This window comes from Oncorhynchus clarkii, chromosome 13 (assembly GCF_045791955.1).
Source record: "Oncorhynchus clarkii lewisi isolate Uvic-CL-2024 chromosome 13, UVic_Ocla_1.0, whole genome shotgun sequence".
NCBI classification, from domain to species: Eukaryota; Metazoa; Chordata; class Actinopteri; order Salmoniformes; family Salmonidae; genus Oncorhynchus; species Oncorhynchus clarkii.
The window spans coordinates 62,939,646-62,949,996 of record NC_092159.1 but is presented as its reverse complement, the minus strand read 5'-3'; positions in this window follow the sequence as shown (position 1 = coordinate 62,949,996).

Here is a 10,351-nt window from a genome sequence, read left to right as displayed (position 1 = left end):
AAAGTTGATTTGCTATCTGTTAAAGGCTTAACAGTGAACCAGCTATCCTCACACTCAAGTCCTCTTGGGCCTTGAGGCAGTGAGATGAGACCCAGTAGGACTGTAGATTGAATTGGCCTCTGGACCTTGAGGCAGTGAGATGAGACTCAGTAGGACTGTAGATTGAATTGACCTCTTGGGCAACATCATGCACGTGTCATCGTCCTTCACTGGTCCTGTCTCTTCTGATAAATCTATATAAACCACAAAATTATTTAGGTTTATTGTCAGATACACCAGACATGTGCAGTGAAATGTGTTGTTTTACTGGGTCAGCCATAGTAGTATGGAGTCCCAGGAGCAGATGAAGGCAGAGGATCTGGCTCTCCACCCGGGACCTGCCCCTCTGGGTGGAGTCCCGTGACCTTCCCCCCGTTTCATTGGTCCGTTCCCCATCTCTATATCCATCAGCCCCGCTGCTATTGGTCTTTTGTTACCCCGTACCCTCCGTATTCACCCTACATCTCCGTATTCACCCTACATCCTACATGTGTCTAGGATTAAGCCCGTTTCTCACAGCTCTTTGTCTTCTGTTTTCAGGCCCACCACTCCTCCCCATGTCATCGATGGCCATCCTGCATACCGGGTGAGATGCATCCTGGGTGTTCCACCTCGGGTCAGGGGTTTCCAGTACCTGGTTGACTGGGGGGGTTCTGGTCCGGAGGAGAGGTGCTGGGTTCCCGCTAGAGACATCCTGGACCCAGCCCTCATCGGAGACTTCCACCGCTGACACCCCGGTCAACCAGGTAGGATCCCAGGTAGGATCCCAGGTATGTACCCAGGTAGGATCCCAGGTAAGATCCCAGGTATGTACCCAGGTATGTACCCAGGTAGGATCCCAGGTAGGATCCCAGGTAGGATCCCAGGTAGGATCCCAGGTTGGATCCCAGGTATGTACCCAGGTAGGATCCCAGGAAGGATCCCAGGTATGTACCCAGGTAGGATCCCAGGTAGGATCCCAGGTATGTACCCAGGTAGGATCCCAGGTATGTACCCAGGTAGGATCCCGGGTATGTACCCAGGTAGGATACCATGTAGGATCCCAGTTAGGATCCCAGGTATGTACCCAGGTAGGATCCCAGGTATGATCCCAGGTAGGATCCCAGGTAGGATCCCAGGTAGGATCCCAGGTATGTACCCAGGTATGTACCCAGGTAGTATCCCAGGTATGTACCCATGTAGGATCCCAGGTATGTACCCAGGTAGGATCACAGGTATGTACCCAGGTAGGATCACAGGTATGTACCCAGGTAGGATCACAGGTATGTACCCAGGTAGTACCCCAGGTATGTACCCAGGTGGTCTCCCAGGTGGAGCCTCTAGAAGGGGACACATCCTGATCTGTTTCACCTGTCTTTGTGATTGTCTCCGCCCATCTCCAGGTATGCACCCAGGTAGAATCCCAGGTAGGATCCCAGGTGGAGCCTCTAGAGGGGTTGGGGGGTGTACTGTCACACCCTGATCTGTTTCACCTGTCTTTGTGCTTGTCTCCACCCCCTCCAGGTGTCGCCCATCTTCTCCATTATCCCCTGTGTATTTATACCTCTTCTGTTCGTCTGTTGCCAGTTCGTCTTTGTTTGTTCAAGTCAACCAGTGTTTTTGTTCTCAGCTCCTGCATTTCCCTGTCTCTCTTTTTCTCACCCTCCTGGTTTTGACCCTTGCCTGTCCTGACTCTGAGCCTGCCTGACCACGAGCCTGCCTGACCACTCTGCCTGAGCCTGCCTGACCACTCTGCCGAGCCTGCCTGACCACTCTGAGCCCGCCTGCCTGACCACTCTGCCTGAGCCTGCCTGACCACTCTGCCGAGCCTGCCTGACCACTCTGCCTGAGCCTGCCTGACCACTCTGCCTGAGCCTGCCTGACCACTCGCCTGACCACTCTGCCTGAGCCTGCCTGACCACTCTGCCTGAGCCTGTCTGACCACTCTGCCTGAGCCTGCCTGACCACTCTGAGCCCGCCTGCCTGACCACTCTGCCTGAGCCTGCCTGACCACTCTGCCTGACCACTCTGCCTGAGCCTGCCTGACCACTCTGCCTGACCACTCTGCCTGAGCCTGCCTGACCACTCTGCCTGAGCCTGCCTGACCACTCTGTCTGACCACTCTGAGCCCGCCTGCCTGACCACTCTGCCTGAGCCTGCCTGACCACTCTGCCTGAGCCTGTCTGACCACTCTGCCTGAGCCTGCCTGACCACTCTGCCTGAGCCTGCCTGACCACTCTGCCTGAGCCTGCCTGACCACTCTACTTGAGCCTGACTGACCACTCTGCCTGACCACTCTGCCTGAGCCTGCCTGACCACTCTGCCTGACCACTCTGCCTGAGCCTGCCTGACCACTCTGCCGGAGTCTGCCTGCTGACCTGTACCGTTGCCCAACCTCTGGTTTACTGACCCCTGCCTGACCCTGACCCTGAGTCTGCCTGCTGACCTGTATCGTTGCCCAACCTCTGGTTTACTGACCCCTGCCTGTCCCTGACCCTGACCCTGACCCTGACCCTGACCCTGAGTCTGCCTGCTGACCGGTACTGTTGCTCCACCTCTGGTTTACTGACCCCTGCCTGACCCTGACCCTGAGTCTGCCTACTGACCTATACCGTTGCCCAACCTCTGGTTTACTGACCCCTGCCTGACCCTGACCCTGAGTCTGCCTACTGACCTGTACCGTTGCTCCACCTCTGGTTTACTGACCCCTGCCTGTCCCTGACCCTGACCCTGACCCTGACCCTGACCCTGAGTCTGCCTACTGACCTATACCGTTGCTCCACCTCTGGTTTACTGACCCCTGCCTGTCCCTGACCCTGTCCCTGACCCTGACCCTGACCCTGACCCTGACCCTGAGTCTGCCTACTGACCTATACCGTTGCTCCACCTCTGGTTTACTGACCCCTGCCTGACCCTGACCCTGAGTCTGCCTGCTGACCTATACCGTTGCCCAACCTCTGGTTTACTGACCCCTGCCTGACCCTGACCCTGACCCCTGCCTGACCCTGACCCTGAGTCTGCCTGCTGACCGGTACCGTTGCTCCACCTCTGGTTTACTGACCCCTGCCTGTCCCTGACCCTGACCCTGACCCTGACCCTGACCCTGACCCTGACCCTGAGTCTGCCTGCTGACCTGTACCGTTGCTCCACCTCTGGTTTACTGACCCCTGCCCGTCTTGACCTGTCTAATGTCTGCCCCTGGTGGGTTATTAAACCATTGTTAATTCAACATTGTTGTCTGCATCTGGGTCTTACCTTCATACCTGATAATAGTATGGATGACCATCATCACCTTTCTAAAAGATAATCATGTAGGGAAATAACTCTGACTCCACACAGAGAGTATCTTATAGGTGATAATACTCCCTGCATTGGACGGGTCACCATTTTGAGGCGGAGTCACAGGGTTGCCAAGGAAGCATTGCATAGATGCAAATAGGGCTTGTCACATTTTTCAGTGTGTGTGTGTGTGTGTGTGTGTGGCACACCTCTGCTGTGGGAGAAAAATGTATCTGTGTCTTTAGTCTTATTGGGGAAACTCCTGCCGTTGAGACGCACTACACAGACACCCCTTCCTTAGCGACAACAGACCTGGTTCAGCACTACACAGACACCCCTTCCATAGCAACAACAGACCTGGTTCAACCTGTAGCACTAGACAGACACCCCTTCCATAGCTACAACAGACCTGGTTCAGCACTACACAGACACCCCTTCCATAGCAACAACAGACCTGGTTCAACCTGTAGCACTACACAGACACCCCTTCCATAGCTACAACAGACCTGGTTCAGCACTACACAGACACCCCTTCCATAGCAACAACAGACCTGGTTCAGCACTACACAGACACCCCTTCCATAGCAACAACAGTCCTGGTTCAGCACTACACAGACACCCCTTCCATAGCAACAACAGACCTGGTTCAGCACTACACAGACACCCCTTCCATAGCAACAACAGTCCTGGTTCAACCTGTAGCACTACACAGACACCCCTTCCATAGCGACAACAGACCTGGGTCAACCTGTAGCACTACACAGACACCCCTTCCATAGCAACAACAGTCCTGGTTCAGCACTACACAGACACCCCTTCCATAGTTACAACAGTCCTGGTTCAACCTGTAGCACTACACAGACACCCCTTCCATAGCAACAACAGACCTGGGTCAACCTGTAGCACAACACAGACACTCCTTCCATAGTTACAACAGTCCTGGTTCGACCTGTAGCACTACACAGACACCCCTTCCATAGCAACAACAGTCCTGGATCAACCTGTAGCACTACACAGACACCCCTTCCATAGCAACAACAGACCTGGTTCAACCTGTAGCACTACACAGACACTCCTTCCATAGCTACAACAGACCTGGTTCAACCTGTAGCACTACACAGACACTCCTTCCATAGCAACAACAGACCTGGTTCAGCACTACACAGACACCCCTTCCATAGTTACAACAGACCTGGTTCAACCTGTAGCACAACACAGACACCCCTTCCATAGCAACAACAGTCCTGGTTCAACCTGTAGCACTACACAGACACCCCTTCCATAGCAACAACAGTCCTGGTTCAACCTGTAGCACTACACAGACACCCCTTCCATAGCAACAACAGTCCTGGATCAACCTGTAGCACTACACAGACACCCCTTCCATAGCAACAACAGACCTGGTTCAACCTGTAGCACTACACAGACACTCCTTCCATAGCTACAACAGACCTGGTTCAACCTGTAGCACTACACAGACACTCCTTCCATAGCAACAACAGACCTGGTTCAGCACTACACAGACACCCCTTCCATAGTTACAACAGACCTGGTTCAACCTGTAGCACTACACAGACACCCCTTCCATAGCAACAACAGTCCTGGATCAACCTGTAGCACTACACAGACACCCCTTCCATAGCAACAACAGACCTGGTTCAACCTGTAGCACTACACAGACACCCCTTCCATAGCAACAACAGTCCTGGTTCAACCTGTAGCACTACACAGACACCCCTTCCATAGCAACAACAGACCTGGTTTAGCACTACACAGACACCCCTTCCATAGCAACAACAGTCCTGGTTCAGCACTACACAGACACCCCTTCCATAGCAACAACAGTCCTGGTTCAGCACTACACAGACACCCCTTCCATAGCAACAACAGTCCTGGTTCAGCACTACACAGACACCCCTTCCATAGCAACAACAGTCCTGGTTCAGCACTACACAGACACCCCTTCCATAGCAACAACAGTCCTGGTTCAGCACTACACAGACACCCCTTCCATAGCAACAACAGTCCTGGTTCAGCACTACACAGACACCCCTTCCATAGCAACAACAGTCCTGGTTCAGCACTACACAGACACCCCTTCCATAGCAACAACAGTCCTGGTTCAGCACTACACAGACACCCCTTCCATAGCAACAACAGTCCTGGTTCAGCACTACACAGACACCCCTTCCATAGCAACAACAGTCCTGGTTCAGCACTACACAGACACCCCTTCCATAGCAACAACAGTCCTGGTTCAGCACTACACAGACACCCCTTCCATAGCAACAACAGTCCTGGTTCAGCACTACACAGACACCCCTTCCATAGCAACAACAGTCCTGGTTCAGCACTACACAGACACCCCTTCCATAGCAACAACAGACCTGGTTCAGCACTACACAGACACCCCTTCCATAGCAACAACAGTCCTGGTTCAGCACTACACAGACACCCCTTCCATAGCAACAACAGTCCTGGTTCAGCACTACACAGACACCCCTTCCATAGCAACAACAGTCCTGGTTCAGCACTACACAGACACCCCTTCCATAGCAACAACAGTCCTGGTTCAGCACTACACAGACACCCCTTCCATAGCAACAACAGTCCTGGTTCAGCACTACACAGACACCCCTTCCATAGCAACAACAGTCCTGGTTCAGCACTACACAGACACCCCTTCCATAGCAACAACAGTCCTGGTTCAGCACTACACAGACACCCCTTCCATAGCAACAACAGTCCTGGTTCAGCACTACACAGACACCCCTTCCATAGCAACAACAGTCCTGGTTCAGCACTACACAGACACCCCTTCCATAGCAACAACAGTCCTGGTTCAGCACTACACAGACACCCCTTCCATAGCAACAACAGTCCTGGTTCAGCACTACACAGACACCCCTTCCATAGCAACAACAGTCCTGGTTCAGCACTACACAGACACCCCTTCCATAGCAACAACAGTCCTGGTTCAGCACTACACAGACACCCCTTCCATAGCAACAACAGTCCTGGTTCAGCACTACACAGACACCCCTTCCATAGCAACAACAGTCCTGGTTCAGCACTACACAGACACCCCTTCCATAGCGACAACTACAATCACATTGAAATGCTTTTTATTTCACCATGTCTGCACTTGACATGAAGCCTGTATGGAACAGGTGTGGGATCTGTGTGTCTGTATGGACTACCCTGAGACACACCTGAGGCAGGTACACCTGTAGCATGGCATTATGTTCTGTAGTGATGTGAGGGTGGCATCCACACAGTCAACACACCTGGCTGTCCTCCACGCCCACGCAGGTGGAATCCTACCAGGTAAGGAGAGGGGAGGAGGGGATGGCGCTACAGCAAAGTGGATTATATCAGGTTTACAGAAAGAGGGATGGAGAGAGAGATGTGTACATAGCAGTACAACACACAGCAGTAACACTCCATGGTTCACAGGAACCAACACAGCACCACCCCAGAGAAACATGTCTGTAACTCTCATCTGTCAATACCATCCTCCACTGAACAAAACCCCCTCCCCAGAACTGTTTAACTGTTAGTGACATGAACCTGTCCACCCCTCCACCCAGTCAATGAGATCTGTATCCTGAACGCAGAAGGAGAATGCTTCTACAATGCAGTTCCACCAGTTTACTGAAGGCACGTTCAAAGCAGACATTCCAGTGACTCACGATGGCATGCAGGTTTATTACCATGAAACCACAATACAGAACACCTCCCTATCTCTAACAAATACTTTCCTCTAGTTACCTCCAGACATTAGATTACATCATGATACTACAGTAGAATACAGAGAGAGAGAGAGAGACAGAGAGAGAATGAGAGAGAGAGAGAGAGACCGAGAGAGAGAGGGAGAGGGAGAGAGGGGGAGAGAGAGAGAGAGAGAGGGAGAGAGAGAGAGAGAAAGAGAGAGAGAGAATGAGAGGGAGAGAGCGAGAGAATGAGAGGAGAGAGAGAGAGAGAGAGAGAGAGAGAGAGAGAGAGAGAGAGAATGAGAGAGAGAGAGAGAGAGAGAGAGAGAGAGAGAGAGAGAGAGGAGAGAGAGAGAGAGAGAGAGAGGACTGTACCCTCCATGGATTCTAACCTACATTATCGGTGTAAGAATGCACTACTGATGAGGCCAGTGTAACGGTATAGGTCCTCAGATCCTCAACAAGTTCTAGAGCTGCACCATCGAGAGCATCTTGCCTGTTAGTATGGAAACTGCTTGGTATACGACCGCAAGGCGCTACAGAGGGTAGTGCGTACGACCCAGCTTCTTGCCACCCAGGACCTCTATACCAGACGATGTGAAAGACTCCAGTCACCCAAGCCACAGACTGTTCCCTCTGCTACCGAACGGCAAGCAGTACCAAGCCACAGACTGTTCTCTCTGCTACCGAACGGCAAGCGGTACCAAGACACAGACTGTTCTCTCTCTGCTACCGAACGGCAAGCGGTACCAAGCCACAGACTGTTCTCTCTGCTACCGAACGGCAAGCGGTACCAAGCCACAGACTGTTCTCTCTGCTACCGAACGGCAAGCGGTACCAAGCCACAGACTGTTCTCTCTGCTACCGAACGGCAAGCGGTACCAAGCCACAGACTGTTCTCTCTGCTACCGAACGGCAAGCGGTACCAAGCCACAGACTGTTCTCTCTGCTACCGAACGGCAAGCGGTACCAAGCCACAGACTGTTCTCTCTGCTACCGAACGGCAAGCGGTACCAATGCACCGTGACTGGAACCAATAGGACCCTGAACAGCTTCTAATCCCAAGCCGTAAGACTTCTAAACAAGACTGCTAAACAAGACTGCCAAACATGACTGCTAAATAGCTAATCAAATGGCTACCCAGACTACCTGCATTGACCCTTTTTTGCACTGACTATGCCCACAAACTGACTCTACCCACACACTGGACTCTACCCACACACTGGACTCCACCCACACACTGGACTCTACCCACACACTGGACTCTACCCACACACTGGACTCCACCCACACACTGGACTCTACCCACACACTGGACTCTACCCACACACTGGACTCTACCCACACACTGGACTCTACCCACACACTGGACTCTACCCACACACTGGACTCTACCCACACACTGGACTCCACCCACACACTGGACTCTACCCACATACTGGACTCTACCCACACACTGGACTCCACCCACACACTGGACTCTACCCACACACTGGACTCTACCCACACACTGACTCTACCCACACACTGACTCTACCTACACACTCACACACACAAACATATCTTCACAGACCACATGGCTATGAGAGGTATGAATAAAGAAATATCTTCACAGACCACATGGCTATGAGAGGTATGAATAAAGAAATATCTTCACAGACCACATGGCTATTAGAGGTCTGAATAATGTAACTTCCGAGACCACATGTTGATACTTGACTGGTAAACCACAGTTTATGCCAGTATCCACACAATCCTTCACGAGTCTACACACACACACACACACACACACATACAAACACAGGGTCGGACAAATGAAGTTGAGCTCGCTCTAGGGGCCAGACGGTGTAGGTTGTGACCCTTAGGGCGTCAACAAGCCGTATAAAGAGACTTCTCTGGAATAGAGAGGGACATAATAGTTCAAACACAGGAACTCTGACAACCCACAGCAAACACACACACACACACACATACACACACACACACACACACACACACATATATATAAACACACACACACACAAAATATATCAACATTGCCACAGATCTTTTAACTACTGGGCTTTACTTAGTGAATGTCATTCTGTGGGACAAGCTCACCTCTAATGTTCTGAAAGCATCCTCTGGGAGGTTCAGAAAAGGATGACCTCATTGTGTTGTGTCCTGTCACTGTTATCTCTGCCAGCAGCCCAGCCCTGACATGTCACCGTTATCTCTACCCAGCAGCCCAGCCCTGACATGTTACTGTTATCTCTGCCAGCAGCCCAGCCCTGACATGTCACTGTTATCTCTGTCAGCAGCCCAGCACCATTATCTCTGTCAACAGCCCAGCACCATTATCTCTGCCAGCAGCCCAGCACTGACATGTCACCATTATCTCTGTCAGCAGCCCAGCACCATTATCTCTGCCAGCAGCCCAGCACTGACATGTCACCATTATCTCTGTCAACAGCCCAGCACTGATATGTCACCGTTATCTCTGCCAGCAGCCCAGCACCATTATCTCTGCCAGCAGCCCAACCCTGACATGTCACCATTATCTCTGTCAGCAGCCCAGCCCTGACATGTCACCGTTATCTCTGCCAGCAGCCAAGCACCATTATCTCTGCCAACAGCCCATCACCATTATCTCTGTCAGCAGCCCAGCACTGACATGTCACCATTATCTCTGCCAACAGCCCAGCACCATTATTTCTGCCAGCAGCCCAGCACTGACATGTCACTGTTATCTCTGTCAGCAGCCCAGCACCATTATCTCTGCCAGCAGCCCAGCCCTGACATGTCACCATTATCTCTGCCAGCAGCCCAGCCCTGACATGTCACCATTATCTCTGCCAGCAGCCCAGCACCATTATCTCTGTCAGCAGCCCAGCACTGACATGTCACTGTTATCTCTGTCAGCAGCCCAGCACTGACATGTCACTGTTATCTCTGTCAGCAGCCCAGCACTGACATGTCACTGTTAACTCTGCCCAGCAGCCCAGCACCCCAGCACCATTATCTCTGCCAGCAGCCCAGCACCATTATCTTTGTCAGCAGCCCAGCACTGACATATCATCGTTATCTCTGCCCAGCAGCCCAGCACCATTATCTCTGCCAGCAGCCCAGCACTGACATGTCCATCTGACACCTGTTGACTGTGATGCAGGGAACAATGATGGTGCTGTTGACATTACATTCAGCAAGGCCTTGGGCTGATGGGTCTGGAAGGGGGGATAACTCAACAACGTGCTGTTAAGTTTCCATCCATCTGAACACATACACACACACACAGCCTCACACACACACACAGCCTCACACACAGCCTCACACACACAGCCTCACACACAGCCTCACATACA